The sequence below is a fragment of the Phacochoerus africanus genome, chromosome 1 (assembly GCF_016906955.1).
Source record: "Phacochoerus africanus isolate WHEZ1 chromosome 1, ROS_Pafr_v1, whole genome shotgun sequence".
NCBI lineage: Eukaryota > Metazoa > Chordata > Mammalia > Artiodactyla > Suidae > Phacochoerus > Phacochoerus africanus.
Genome location: NC_062544.1, coordinates 152478974 through 152493633, shown reverse-complemented (window position 1 = coordinate 152493633; position 14660 = coordinate 152478974). Strand labels below are relative to the sequence as shown.

Below are 14660 nucleotides of genomic sequence, written 5' to 3'. Positions count from 1 at the left end.
TACTTTGTGGACAGAGCTTTAAAACTTTTTTTGTTTACTAAAAAATGGTAGAATAACAGAAGCACATGGCAGTAGGAGAGTATAGGTCAGAGACTTTAACTCCTCACCGCCACCCCAGGAACCAAGTACCTCCTTGCTTTCCATTTCCTTCTGTTTCTTCCAGCAGTGTTCTCTGCACCTTCAGGCTCCTGTGGGACATGTCTTGATCAGATGGTTCTATCGGCCTGCCGGTCAATGGCTGCATCCGTGGGTGGGCATAGTGGGCCCAGCTGTAGTACTTTCACCTTGTCACCTCCCATGTGGTCACGCTGCGGGCCATGTGAGGTCACTTCTCCATTCTCAGGAGAGGAAGTAGAGGCTCAAAGGGGAGCAGGGATCTGCTCCGGTCTCCCCACCTCAAGTCTTCTACTCTAGACCCACTTCAGTCACCAGATGCTTATTAGGGGCACCTGTCCTCTCTCTGCTCTCCCGTCCCCTTGTAACTGCTTTCTGTGGTCACATCCAGATACATTTCAGGACTCGTTCTCTGAGCCAGCCCAGGTGGAAGGGTAAGAAAAATGAGAAGGCAGGTTGTTGGTCTTTTCCCGTGGAAGGTGTAGGGGGTGAAGGACATGCTTCTGGAGGCTGGACTGAGGCCTGGCTTTCTTGCTCACCAACTGTGTGGCCTTGAACAACTGTTTCTGGACCGTCCACACTCTGGCTTTGCTCTTCCCAGACATCTCCTACCTCCCGGGCAAACGCTTTGGGAATGCGGTGGTTACTGTTTAACAATCGAAGGGACTGGGACTTGGAAAGGCTGCTAGGAGGTGACACAGTCCAGGGCCCTGCTTGGGCTCCAAGCCAATGCTTCCCAGGTCCCTTTACTCCACCCGCCCCATCCACATGTACATTCTTGGAGTGTCTTCACAGGATACAAGGTTTCAGGTGCCAAATTATAATGCCCCCAAGAATAGGGCAAGTCCTTGGTAAGTTGTAGAAGAAATAAAGAGGAATTTCTCTCCTCCTGTGTATACATCATGGCTGTCATGTTGCTCTTGCCCCTGAGAGGGGGGGACTCTCCTTGTCTTCTTTCAGGGGTCAGCACATCACCTGAACACATTACAGCAGTGGAACTAGGGCTGATACTGTTCTTCCTTAAGTAGGTCAGATTCTCACCCTCTGCTCAGGGAAATGAGAAAAAAGGTGACATTTTTCTTTTGAGGGGAAGGATGCTGCTTTCAAGTGCTAACTCCAGCCTAGGCCTGTTCCTCCAAACTTGCATCTGTGTGACAGCACTGAGTGGTGGAGGTATGGGGGGAGTGTGGCCCCCATTTTTCTCATGACGAAAGCGAAGCTTGGAAAGTAAAGTATGTTGGCAGGTGTTGGAACCTAGCTCTGCTGCCCTCACCTGGGTCTAATGAATCTCCTTAGTTATCCTCACGATCTGGAGGCCGAATCCTGTCTTCTGGCACCAGATTCCTACAGTCCTGGACCTTGTCCCTCCTCTCCTGCCCATTGCCCCACCCTTGTCCTTTGGCTGCATTCCTCACATAGCACAGGCTGCTCCTTTTATGGATGTGTGTCAGAGCATGGCAGCCTTCAGGTTCACGACTGTCCAGGGGCTGCTCGCTGCCCTCATGGTGACTCCAGCCTCCTCTTCATGGGCTGTAGGACCCACAGTCTGGCCTCTGCCCTCCTCTGAGCCCTGTCCCTGGCTTCTGACCTCCAGGCACACTGGTCTCCCTCCTCCATATTGGATGGGCCAGACTTGGACCTGCTGTGCCCCCTATGTGGTCCATCTAACTCCTGCTCTTTTAAGTCTCAGCTCAAGTGTCACCTTCTCAGAGAGGCCTCCTCTGACCTACTGGCCTAAAGTATCCAGCTCTCTGGCATCATACTTTCTCATGAACCTCTTTTTTCTGCTTTTTGTGTTGTGGATGCTCTGGACATGTATACTTGTTGGTCACCTCTGTGCTCCCTGAGAGCAGAGCATTAACTGTGTCTGTCTTGACAGGGTGTCCTCAGTGGTGGGGCCAGAGCCGAATGAATGAGGCCACATACCAGCACCTGGGCTGTCACAGGGTCATGGACCGAAAGTAATCAGCAGGGTCCCCTCCCTCTGGGGGCTGATAGTGGAGCCACGTGCAGAGTGACCTACTGGTTGCACATGGGATGAAAGCTGGGGTGACTCACTGGGTGTGAGGAGGAAAGAACAGCTCTCCTAGGGGCAGCACTGCCTGGGCAGGGCTCTGAGGCTTGAGCCTGCTCTCTCGTCTCTAGGGTCAGGGTAACTGCCAGCACTTAGTGTGGCCAGAAGTTGGTTGTGGTGTGTAGGGAGGGGCATTGAAAGTGAAGGCCAGAGGGCTGGTGGGTGGATCCTTCAGAGTGGGGAGTGGATTTAGGTTGGGCCTTCAGTGCAGATTCTCCTCAGGACCTTGGAAGGCTTTTAAAGTTGGTTTGTGACCTCATGAGGGCAGAGCTTTAGGAAGATGCAAGGACATGACTTGTGCTGGCAGCAGGCAGTGCCTCTGTGCTTGGTGTTTCTGGGAGTTGGGCTGTTGCTGGAGTTCCCGGTGCAGTGGAAGGACCTGGACCCCTCGCTGAGTACATACCCCCCCCCGACCCCCCCACCGAGTAGGAGGAAATCAAAATGGTTGTCTGAGTCCCATGATGGTGTGTCTGAAGTTTAATGTCTCTCTCTCTCTTTTTTTTTTTTTGTCTTTTTGCCTTTTCTGGGGCTGCTCCTGCAGCATATGGAGGTTCCCAGGCTAGGGGTCTAATTGGAGCTGTAGCCACTGGCCTATACCAGAGCCATAGCAACGCAGGATCCAAGCTGCGTCTGCCACCTACACCACAGCTCATGGCAATGCCGAATCCTTAACCCACTGAGCAAGGCCAGGGAACCCGCAACCTCATGGTTCCTAGTTGGATTCATTAACCACTGAGCCACAACGGGAACTCCAGTTTAATGTCTCTTAAATCAAAGCCAACTCTCTTTAATTCCATTGCTTGCCCAAAATACTTTCCTATACAAAAAGATCCTTTCTTAGAGAAAATTGGGTTTTATCTCCTTGATCCTTGTGGCCATAGATAAAACTCCAAAGTGCAGGGGGTTCATGGTGACAACAATCCTTAGCCTTTATTTAGTGCTAGCCTGGTGCTGTTGTTGGTGTGTTTGTTTAATCTTCACAGCAGTCCCGTGAGGTAAGAGGTGGTACTCCCATTTCACAGATGAAGAGGCAGGGTTTCAGAGAGGTCAGGGAGCACAGGTCAGAAGGGTCAGAGCTACTTCGAACCCACACTGACCTGCCACAGAGCACTGGCCTTCTTGTGGGAGTGGACAAACGTGCCTATCAGCTGCAGCCCCTGTGGTAGTATTTCAGGACAGTATTTTTCTCTGATCTATTTTAGAGTATAAATCTTTCAGGGTCAGAACTTCAAAAAGATTCAGTAATACATGTTTTAAAGACTTGGATGGGGGTGAGGAACTTGACCCATCTTCAATCTCACTCTGGCAGAAAGGAGGAGGTCTGAAAAATGCTGGTGCCTTGGCTTGGCAATTTATAGTCGTCTGGGGGCCGCTAGGATTAACAGTGCGTTGTCTCCTGGTCTTTTGTTCGGTGGTTAATGAACAGCAGCTCCTCTGCTGACTCTCGCCCAGATCGCTTGCCTCTGGTGCCTGCCACTTAGGCGGTGCTTCCTGTGGGTTTGGACCCTCTCTGGGTCCCCCGTTGGAGCTGCCTCAGTGATGCAATTGTGACTTGGGGGTCCTGGCTTTGGTGGGCAGGTGGCAGCCTGGGGCTGCTTGTCTCTGCGACCTGGGAGGGAGCATTCTTTCTGAACTTAAGCTGCTTGGCCTTCCCTATTTTTCCAGCTCTCTGTGCTGGTGGTACTGTTGTGGACATGGTGCTGCCCTTTGGCCATTTCATCCAGGAGTGTGCCTACACTCTGTCTGAGATACTGTCTTTGGACCCATGAAACTCGTCTGTGTGCAAATGACCTTGTGTTTGCCATGAGGTTTTACATTTCTCTTCAGGCGTCTGCACTTGGTGCCCAGCAGGCAGCGTGGCCCAAGCAGACAGGACAAATGGGGGCCTGGCCAAAATAGGAATCTGGGTGTTATTCTGATATAGAACCAAGCAAGCAAGCAAAAAAAAAAAAAATCACTTCTGGTTTTCTTCTTTCTTTCTTTTTCACCACACCTATAGCATGTGGAAGCCAGGAATCAAACTGCGCCACAGCAGTGACCCAAGCCGCTGCAGTGACACACCGGCTCTGTCACACTGCGCCACAAGAGAACTACACTTCTGGTTTTCTTTGCCCCTTGTCTCTTAATGAATCTGTCTAGAAATACATCATGTTGCATTATGGCATTCACGTGTCTGTCTGGAAACACTGACACATATTCACAGGTGCTGTTGTAAGTGGAAATGCCTCCTTAGCCTTAAGTTCCTTAGCTCCTGGAATCTTTTGGCCTTGGTGTCCACCCAGGTAGGCTTCCTTCTTTCCCTTCTGTTAGAGGGTTGCCCTGGCCTGGAGGACTCTCCAGAGAGCCCCTCTGTGATGTCCTCTGCCGTTGAGTGGGGCTGAGGCCAGGGCTGGTATCCCCTGCTGACCTGCTTAGTTTCAGGCCCTCCTGCTGGGCCTACCGCCTTGCTGCTCTCAGACCCCTTCTCCTCCCATGCTCAGTCCTTCAGCGTCTCCAGGAGAGTGTCCAGCTCTGTCTGCAGCATTTTCTCTGCTGCTGGACAGCGGGTGACTTTGGTTTGGGTGACGGTGTGGGAGCAGTGTAACATCAGAGATGCAGCCTTGAGTTTAAATGAATGCAGAATATTTGAGCAGGAACCAACAGGGAAGAAAAATGGAAGCAGGTAGTCATATTTCATTCTGTTGTGGTACATTTTTTTTCTCATGGGGCTTGTCCTTGAGAACAAAACATATCAAATGTTAAATCAAAGAATATTTTGTAGTCATGCTAGGAATAGAAAATAATTCAGACTTGCCTTGTTGAGTCAGATATTTTGCTGGAAGGTTATAATCAAAGTCAGAAGCAAATCATAGCCATGGCTCTTGGTAAACCTGTAATCATTTAAAATTAATTGCTTTTAAGCTTTTCTCTTAGCATTTCCTTTGTGGCTCTTGGGTTTTTCTCCAGAATCACTCTATCCAGGTTGGAAGAAGATAACAGCAGGTGGCCCAGGAGAGCCCAGAGCCCTATTCCCCACTCCTTGAGTTGGCCAGGGCCAGGGCCAGATGGGACCTGAGGTCCCCTTGCCTTGGAGCACCAATCACCCTCAGATGGTAGCTGTTTAAGGCTCTGCTGCGTGGGGTGATGAGGTGATGGTATCTGGAGCTCTGGGGGACCCGAGGGAACTGGGAGGCCGAGTTCTGCTGAGGTGCCTCCTGAGGTGCCTCTGCCTACTGGTCCCATTAGCCTGGAGGCATCTGTGTGGCTCAGGGCTCATTGGCCAGCCCAGTGCTATTTTTAAACATTTTTATTGAGATATTCACATACCATAAAATTTATCATTTCAGGTGTACACTTAATTGTCTTCAGGATATCCACAGAGTTGTGTAAGCAGTGCTTCAGTCTAAGTTGAGAAATTTCCATCCCTACAAAGAGAAGCCCCTCAGAGTTCCCGTTGTGGCGCAGCAGAAACGAATCCAACTAGAAACCATGAGGTTTCGGGTTTGATCCTTGGCCTTGCTCAGTGGGTTAAGGATCTGGCGTTGGCCTGAGCTGTGGTGTAGATTGCAGACACAGCTTGGATCTGGCGTTGCTGTGGCTGTGTTACAGGCTGGCAGCTACAGCTCCAATTAGACCCCTAGCCTGGGAACCTCCATATGCTGCAGGTGTGGCTCTAAAAAGACAAAAGACAAAAAAAAGAAAAAAGAGAGAGAAAGAAGCCCCTCACCCATTAGCAGCCCCTCACTGTCTCCTGCCCTCACCCTGGCAGCCACTAACCTACTTAATGTCTGTCCATTGGCCTTTTCTGCACATTCCACAGGAATGGAATCTGCAATATGTGGCCTTTGGTCTGGTTTCTTCCACTAGGTATAATGCTTTCAAGGTTCATACATGTTATAACCTGATTCTTCCATGTTAACACATCATTTGTCTTTTTAAAAAATCTGTTTTTTTTTGGGGGGGGGGGGCACGCTGAAGTTCCTGAGCCAGGGATTGAACCCGAGCCACAGCTGTATCCGAGTCATAGCAGTGACAGTGCCAGATCCTTAACCTGCTGAGCCATCAGGGAACTCCAAAAAATCTATTTTTATTTTTAATTGTGTACATAAAAGGTATTTTCTTAATCTTTTTTTTTTTTTTTCCAACTCACCACCTTTGTTTTTTTGCTAAGCACTTCAGGCAGACACAGATTCCGAGGCCCTGGACCGATGATGATTTACCTCAAGGTCCTGTGGGGAGAAGTAGATCTGGGGGATAGAACTTGATCCCCCCCAAAAGTTAACCATTTTAAGTGTATGGGTCAGTGGCATCCATCTTTCACCTCCAAAGCTCTGTACCTGTGAAACTCCCCATCCCCTTCATCCTCCACTCCTTTTTATGGCTGAATAGTGTCTGTTATATGGATAGACCACTCTTTAAAAAATCCGTTCATCAGTTGAAAGACATTTGGTTTGTTTTCACTTTTTTTTAAATTTTTATTTATTTATTTATTTGTTTATTTATTTTGTCTTTTTGCCATTTCTTGGGCCACTCCCGCGGCACATGGAGGTTCCCAGGCTAGGGGTCGAATCCGAGCTGTAGCCGCCGGCCTACGCCAGAGCCACAGCAATGCGGGATCCGAGCTGTGTCTGCAACCTACACCACAGCTCATGGCAACGCCAGGGATCGAACCCACAACCTCATGGTTCCTAGTTGGATTCGTTAACCACTGAGCCACGACGGGAACTCCTGTTTTCACTTTTTGATTATAATGAATAATCCTGCTGTGGACATTTGCATTCATGTCTTTGTGTGGGACAAATGTTTTCATTCCCATGGGTTTATACCTAGGAGTAGAATTGCTGGACCAGAGAGTAACTCTGTCTGCTTTTTGAGGACCCACCAGACTGTTGTCCATATTAGCTGCACTGTTTGCTTTCCCACTACTAGGTGTGAGGGCTCCCATTTCTCCACATCCTCACCAACACTTGTTATTGTCTGTCTCCTGGACTAGAGCCATCTTGGCGGGTGTAAGGTAGTATCTCATTGTGGCTTAGTTTGCATTTCCCTGATGGCTGGTGATGCTGAACACATCTTCTTGTGCCATTTGTATCTCTTCTTTAGAGAACTGTGTATTCACATCCTTTGCCCTTTTAAAAAATTGGGTTATTGGCTTTAATTATTGAGTTGTAGACTTCTTTATGTATTCTGGTTTGGTGATATATAAAGGTGTTCCACAGTCCTTTATTAAATATGTGATTTGCAAATATTTTCTCCCATTCTGTGGGTTATCTTTACTCAGTATATTTGAGTTAAACAAATTATCGATTTGAATTAAATAAATACACACATTTTCAGAGAATTAAATATGCCTGATGCATTATTTAGACTGTGGAGGAAGTGCTCTTTGCTTGTTTCTGGAAGGCCTTTAAGGCCCCTATCATCTTCCTAGACCTACCTACTCCTACCCCTGTGCCAGCCCGTCCTGCCTGTCCACCCCTTAGAGGGTCCCACACTAGGGCCTTATGCGCTGTGTTTTGATGGCATATATATATGTATTTTTTGGGGGGGAATCTTCTTAGGGCTGCACCCATGACGCATGGAAATTCTCAGGTTAGGGATCAAATCAGAGCTGTCGATGCCACCCACAGCCACAGCAATGCTGCATCCAAGCCATGTCTTCAACCTACATCATAGCTTACTACAACTCTGGATCCTTAACCCACTGAGTGAGCCAGGGATCAAACCACGTCTTCATGGATACTAGTCGGGTTCGTTACCATTGAGCCACAACGGGAACTCCTGATGGCCCATATGTTAAAGCCTTTTTAAAAAAAAATCATTGCTGACATTTACAAATCAGATCTCATATGACGAGCCGGATTCCTGGCTTCTATATGGGGACAAGAAGATCTCATAGCCAAACCATGAGCCATGCCAGGCGGTGATTCTGGCCTGAGGCTGAGCAGGCTGATCCTGTATGCCTCTTTCTGTTACAGACCTGGGCCCTGTGGACCTTTAGGTTGGTAGCCTTGTTGTGGGGGTGCCTGTTTAGTGGGAAGTGTCAGGTGGTGCTGTTATTTGGGGCACTTCTCCATTTATTCAGAGTCTACAGATGTGCCTGTCTCCAGGGTGCTTGGGGTTTGGAGGGTGGGCAGAGTAGAGGGCAGCGCCAGCAGCCAGTCGAGACAAGGTGCAGAATTGTAAGGGCTTTCTTTGTAAAGAGTACAAGATGTGAGTGCCTGTGCCCGGGACAGGGGGGAAGGGTGTCCCACAGGAGGGGATACCAGGCTGGGCCCAGAGGAGTGACCTGGAGGTTTCAGGCAGCAGCCTGAGCAGTCAGAGGTGTCGGGGGAGAGGGAGGAGGTGGGTCGGGAGGGGGCTGTCCTAGGGGCTGGGACACGGCCAGTAGATGGGATGGGGGGGCAGGGCCAGGGGCCCCACAGCTGGGAGAGCCTCTTGTCAGGGGAGGGGGAAGGAGTTTTTAAAGAGACTGAGGAGAGGGCCTGGATCAGAAGTCTGGGGCCAGGTGACCCTCTCCCATTGGGACTGGAGCTTCAGATGGGGCTGGAGGAGGGAGGGGATACCAACAGATGGGTGCAGGTGCAGGAGTACCCTGTGGGGGCCCAGAGCCTCTCCTCTTTGGATGCTGTCTGGACCCTTGGTCATCTCACTGCAACCCCAAGGGAGGGGTTCCCTCGGGGCACTCGGTGTAGCTCTGGGTCCCAGGTCTTGGTGCGGGAGCAGGGGTTTGACCTGTCTGAGTGCACCGGCCCTGGTTTGCCTGGGAACTGCTCTCAGACCTCGGCCCATGCCCCTTTGGAAGGAATGCCTGCTCCTGAGTGGTTTGTGCATTAAGTCAGTTTGTCAAAAACGGAGATTTCTGCCTCCATTCTTCCCTGGATTATTTGAGTTTTGTGTTTTGTTAATTGGGTCTTTTATTGTCTTGTGCTGTGAGATTAGGCTCCTGCTGCTTTGAAGTGGCCGTGGCTGTGAGGGGAGGGGCCTCCTTAGAGTGGGATCCTCTCTTGGCAGGAGAAGAAACAAGTTCGCTGCTGGGCCAGAAGCTGACTTTCCTTCTCCCCACATCTCCTGTACTGCAGTGACGCTGCTCCTGTCTTGGGGCCTTCACGAAGACTAGAATCATTCCCTTTGTCTTTAACCTACTTCCTGAGGATGTTTATTTGGTGGCATGCACAGGTGCTACCTAAAGATAAACCTGACTTTTTCCTTTTAAATTAGTGCTTGGAATTGCCAGCACTGACCTGGTTGGCCTCTGGAGCCCAGCCTGCCTGGCTGCAGGTTTCTCTGGGGGCTTAAAGCTCCAGGAGTCAGGGCTTGGCCTTGGTCACCTGACTGATGGGATGATGCTGGGCCGTGGGCTCTGCCTTCCCGTTGTACTGCCAGGTGGTCTTACTCTGATCAAGGTCACTTCCAGGTGAATTTCAGGGCCTTAGGCCCTAGGTACCGGAGACCCTCGTGTGTGTGTCCAGTGTTCCTACTCTCTAAAATGATGTTCGAGGAGTAGGAGCTTGGGGTTAGCAGATATAATCTATAGTACATGGAGGGGATATTCAACAAGGTCCTACTGTACACAGGGAACTATATTCAGTGACCTGTGATAAACCACAGTGGGAAATAATATTTTAAAAAAGAGTGTATGTGGAATTTCGGTCGTGGCTCAGTGGAAAAAAATCTGACTCACATCCATGAGAATACAGGTTTGATCCCTGGCCTTGCTTAGTGGGTTAAGGATCAGACATTGCTGTGAGCTGTGATGTAGGCTGTAGACGTAGCCTGGATCTCACATTGCTGTGGCTGTGGCATAGGCCTGCAGCTACAGCTCCAATTTGACCCCTAGCCTGGGAACCACCATATGCCTCGGAAGTGGCCCTAAAAAAAAAAAAAAAGAAAGAAAAGAAAAAGAGAGAGAGACTCTGCAGGGCTTGCCCAGCACCATCCTACAGGAGTCTCTGTGATGATGGGAATATCCGTTAACAGTGCTGTCCAGAGTGGCAACCATCAGTCGAGGGAGGCTGTGGAGTTCTCGGCACTGTGGCCTGTACAACTAATGAACTGAAATTGTCATTTTATGTAATTTCACTTAATTCAGATTTCAATAGGCTGTTCTTGACCTGCTGTCCAGGTGCCTACTGGGCTGGCTTCCCTGTCAGCGAATGCACAGGCCCCCAGAATACATCTGCAAGACACTGTACCCACACCCCCCTTCACAGTGAGTGGCACTGCCATCCTTCCCCAGCCGTTGGCCATTGATGTGACCCTCAACACATCTTCCTTCACCTTCTCAGGAATCCTTACCAACTCTTGCGCTTTCTGAGCCCCCTCTGCCTGTCGCTGCAGCGGCTCCCTGGATAGGCCTCTGGTCGCTCTGCATTGGACAAGCTTGCCTGCCATCATTTCTCTCTGATTCCAGCCCCCTTTTGAAACTGTGCTTCTCTTTGTAGCCAGGAGTGCTTTCTAGACAGCTAATATGATTGTTTTGATTGCTTTACTCCCCATCTGAAAGCCTTTGCTTGCTCTGCATTGGTGTGAAGGCAAAACTCTGCACGCAGCAGGCCCACAGGGTCCCTCTTGCGGGGACAAGGTCTCTGCCTTTCAGGACTCCAGGCTTAAGGAACTGCTTGCAGATCTCTGCACAGACAGACAGGCTGAGTCTCTTGTGGCATCTTCAGGCTGCAGCACTTTTTGGGACGCCTTACTGTTGCCCCTTGGCCCCGTCGTATGCGGCCCCAGGACCCCATCATCTCCCATCTACTGTCATCGTCATTTACTGGACTGTACTCCACTGGGCCTGGGCCCTTCGAGGATGGCCCTGGTCTCATCCAGCTCCAGCACCAAGGGCAGGGCCCACGGGATGAGTGAGTGAATGCTAGGCTGATGAGCAGATTGTCTCCTGCCGCCTTATGTGGGGCCATAATCCACTGGCCACACAGGGTTCATGGTGGAGCAAGCCTGCCTGGAGGTTAGACAAGTTAATCTTTCAGTGGAAATTCAATCCTCATATTTCATTTTCAGGCCACTTTGCGTAGCAAAGTAGTTTAACTCAGAGCAGATTCAGGCCATGCTGGTGGTTAATTTCACGGCCCACAGAGGGTCGCACACTGATGCTGGGACATGGCAACCCTGCGGCTCCCCGCACACAGTGAGGCCTGCAGCCCTATTGTCTCAGAGAAGCAGTTTTCAGACATCCTTCAGCAGGCTGATTTTGAGTTAACAGGGGTGACCTTTTCAAGAACATTTTTCAAAGCTATAACATAGATCCCTCCCAGACCGTATATTTTCCTTTCTCCACGCAGTTCAAAGGGGCTGAGTTGTCTCATAGGTTTTTGCCTGCGATCTTCAGCTTGACCCTGGTTGTTGAAATCTGCCGGAGGAAATTTGAACAAACTTGTACTTTGGTAATTCTTCTGCCTCTGTGAACCTTTAACCTTAAGGTTTCTTTCAGAGCCTGGGGCTGCATTGTCACCAGCCCTTCCTGCTGGGGCTTTCAAAGGGCATTGTCTGGTGCGTCTGTTTTCACTTTGCTACTGGAGTTCTCTGGAGGAAGGGTATTAATTCAGACCTGATCTGAGACAGGACGAGGACGTTTAAACTTGCCCCCGAGCCTGGGGATGGGGAAATGAGCATAATGCAAGCCTGTGGCCTGCCAGGGTGTCCTGCAAGCAGCCTGTGAAGGTGAGGGCCAGGGAGACCTCCAGAGGCGGGCTGGGCCTGTCAGCATTCAGTGGGTGACCCAGTGTGACCAGAAGTGGTTCCTCTCCCTTGTGGTCAAGCTTGGGGCCTGAGTTCCTCCTGAATGTAAATTTCCTGGAGCAGCAGGTTTTTAGGAACCTGGGAGGCTGGCTGTGGACTTGGGGCCCACACCCCGTAGAGTGTGAGCACATTTGTGTTAAGATGCTCCCTCTCCCGGGCCAAAGGGCAGAGGCTGGATGCTGCGCCTTCCCTTTTCACATTCAGTTCTTGGGTTTCCCCACAGGAAAGCCTGGAAGTGTGTGACATTACAGCCTGGTGTCTAGGGGCAGAGTGCCCAGAGAGGGCCTGGTGGGTGTGGCGGACCCGTGTTAGCCTGGAGTCTGGGAAGGCCTTTCCGAGGAGATTTAGCTGGCTGCGGTTGGCAGGGTGAGCAGGTTTGGGCACTGGGCTGGTGGGAGGGGGCAGCACATAGGTTTGGGGCATGAGACTGTCAGGCTGCTCCACCTGCGAGGGCCCCAGCCTCACTGACTGTGGCAGAGCCAGCGTCTACAAAGGAAACCTGGTGTGGGGCCAGCATACCTGGATGTATATGTTTATTTGGTGTCTGTGTCAGTCTCAGTTTTGCTGGAGGATAAAGTGGCTGCATGTCCTGTTCTAATAGGACAGAGAGTGGGCGGGAGGGCCACAGTCAGCCTCCTGTATCACCTGAGTGTGGCCAAACTCTAGGCCTCATGCACCCTGAGTCCTGTTTCTAGTCCTGTACCCAAACCTTCCCATGGTCGAGAGAGGGGCTAACATGGAACAGGAGGCGGCAGGTAGCCCTAGCATGAGGTGGATGGACAGTGGTCACTACTGTGTGGTTGTGGGTGGCTGCTTAACACTGGCTCATTGACTGCCTATGCTTCACAGGCCAGTTGGAGGCTGAGAACAAGTTCCTGAACTGCTGGTCCAAGTGCTGGACATCCCAGGCAGTGAGTGAAGGAGCTGAGGTTGCAGGCACCCAGCCCACCTTCTGACTCCTGGTCACAGCCCATGGAGGCACTCCCCAGAACATTCTCTTCATCTCTCTTCCTTCTGGGGTGCCCACCAGGCTGAAGGTCATGCACTGGGGGCATGTTTTTCCTTTTTCCCCAAGAAGTGAGTTTGGCATGAGACTTGGCACATCCTGGATTGTGCCCAATAGGTGGAGGAGTGGGTGCAGCTTCTGGGTGGTTTGTGTTTGTGAGCAGAGCTGGAGGTGCACTCAGAAAAGACCAGGGCCTTACCTTGGAGGCTCCTGCCAAGCAGGCCTGGCCTCAGAGGCTGGATCTTTGCCTTTGCTTTTGACAAGTTCTTTTTTCTTTTTTTGCTTTTTAGGGCCTCACCCGCAGCATATGGAGGTTCTCAGGCTAGGGGTCAAATCAGAGCTACAGCTGCCGGCCTACACCACAGCCACAACAATTCCAGATCTGAGCCATTGTCTATGCCCATGGCAACGCCGGATCCTTAACCCACTGAGCAAGGCCAGGGATAGAACCCACAACCTCATGGTTCCCCGTTGGATTCATTTCTGCTGCACCACGACGGGAACTCCTGCTTTTGTCAAGTTCTTTAGCAAGGGAACAGTAGTTTACATCCTTTAAGGCTCTCTTGAGATGCCACTTTGGCCTTCTGGGCACAGAGCCCTGTCCCCAGGCTGAAGAAGTGTTTACAAGGAACCCTACCAGGTCAAGGCTCATCAAAAAGAAGAGGTGTTATGACCTTTGGGGGTTCTCTGAGAAACACCAACCTGGGTTATCCCTGCCTCCCCACTCCCCCGCCTTTGGAATCAAATAGAATCTTTTTCTGGCAAATATTTCCTAGGTAAAAAGAAGTACTATATACTCATTATTGTAGACTCCCTAGTCATTTCTAAAAGTTTTTAGAAGTATACAATGAGAAAACTTGACAAGATAACCAAGAGTTTCTTTTTGAGGAATGAATCTTTGCTACGAGAGATAAGAGTCAGTTATTTTTGGTCTGATTTCTTCAGCTAAATCTTTGCCTCTTCCTCTTACCTCACAGTCTTTCTCGAAAGCTAGTCTGGGGACATTCTAGCAAACACCCTGGTGTCAGATGTGTGTCCTCCTTTCCTGATGCCGCCAAGAGGCAGCTGTGCACTGTGAGCTGTCAAGGGGCGGGCAGTGGGTGGAAACATCTCTATGGGCTCAGACTGTTTGGTGCACAAGAGGGCAGTGTTTGCTTGCGGTCTTGGACGGAGATGCTGGTATTAGGGTAACAGGTCAGCAGAGTTAGAAGGACCTCGGGCTTTTCCAAGACAAAATAAACCATGAGCTACAGCCATAGCCACAGCCATGGCGGCTTCCCATACACATCTTTAAACGCTTGACCCTCAGAAAAGAGTTGCTTGCTATCCTTTTTTCCTTAAAAAGAAAAATATTGTTTCTTGCAACGTTTATTTTTTATTTTTTTTAATCAATGGAAATATGGTTTGCAGCCTTGTACCTACAATGGCAGAGGTTAAAGAGTGTTGGGAAAACAAAACAACTGCTTTCCAATTAAAAACCATATGGAAAGATTTCTTTTTGAAGCAAGGGGTCAAATGTATAGTCTCCCCCTTTCACATCAGTGTAAAGATTATCTGACTTAACTTTAAAGCATTTGAAGATGTGGGCTCAGTCGTCAACCCTCTACACTCCGTTTTCTTTTTTCTGCAAGTTCATGATGTTAACTAAAGGAGGGAATTTCCAGGAGGAAAAAAAGGTGATGGCCCTCTGCCCAGAGGAAAGAGGTTCTGGCTGAACTAGGCATGTCTGCTTTT

The 14660-nt window shown here is 50.0% G+C and overlaps 1 protein-coding gene across 1 annotated transcript in view; it reads left to right on the top strand.

Moving 5' to 3' along the window:
- EEFSEC (eukaryotic elongation factor, selenocysteine-tRNA specific) overlaps window positions 1–14660 on the top strand; it is a 156231-nt gene that overhangs the window by 1246 nt on the left and 140325 nt on the right. The window lies entirely within an intron of this gene.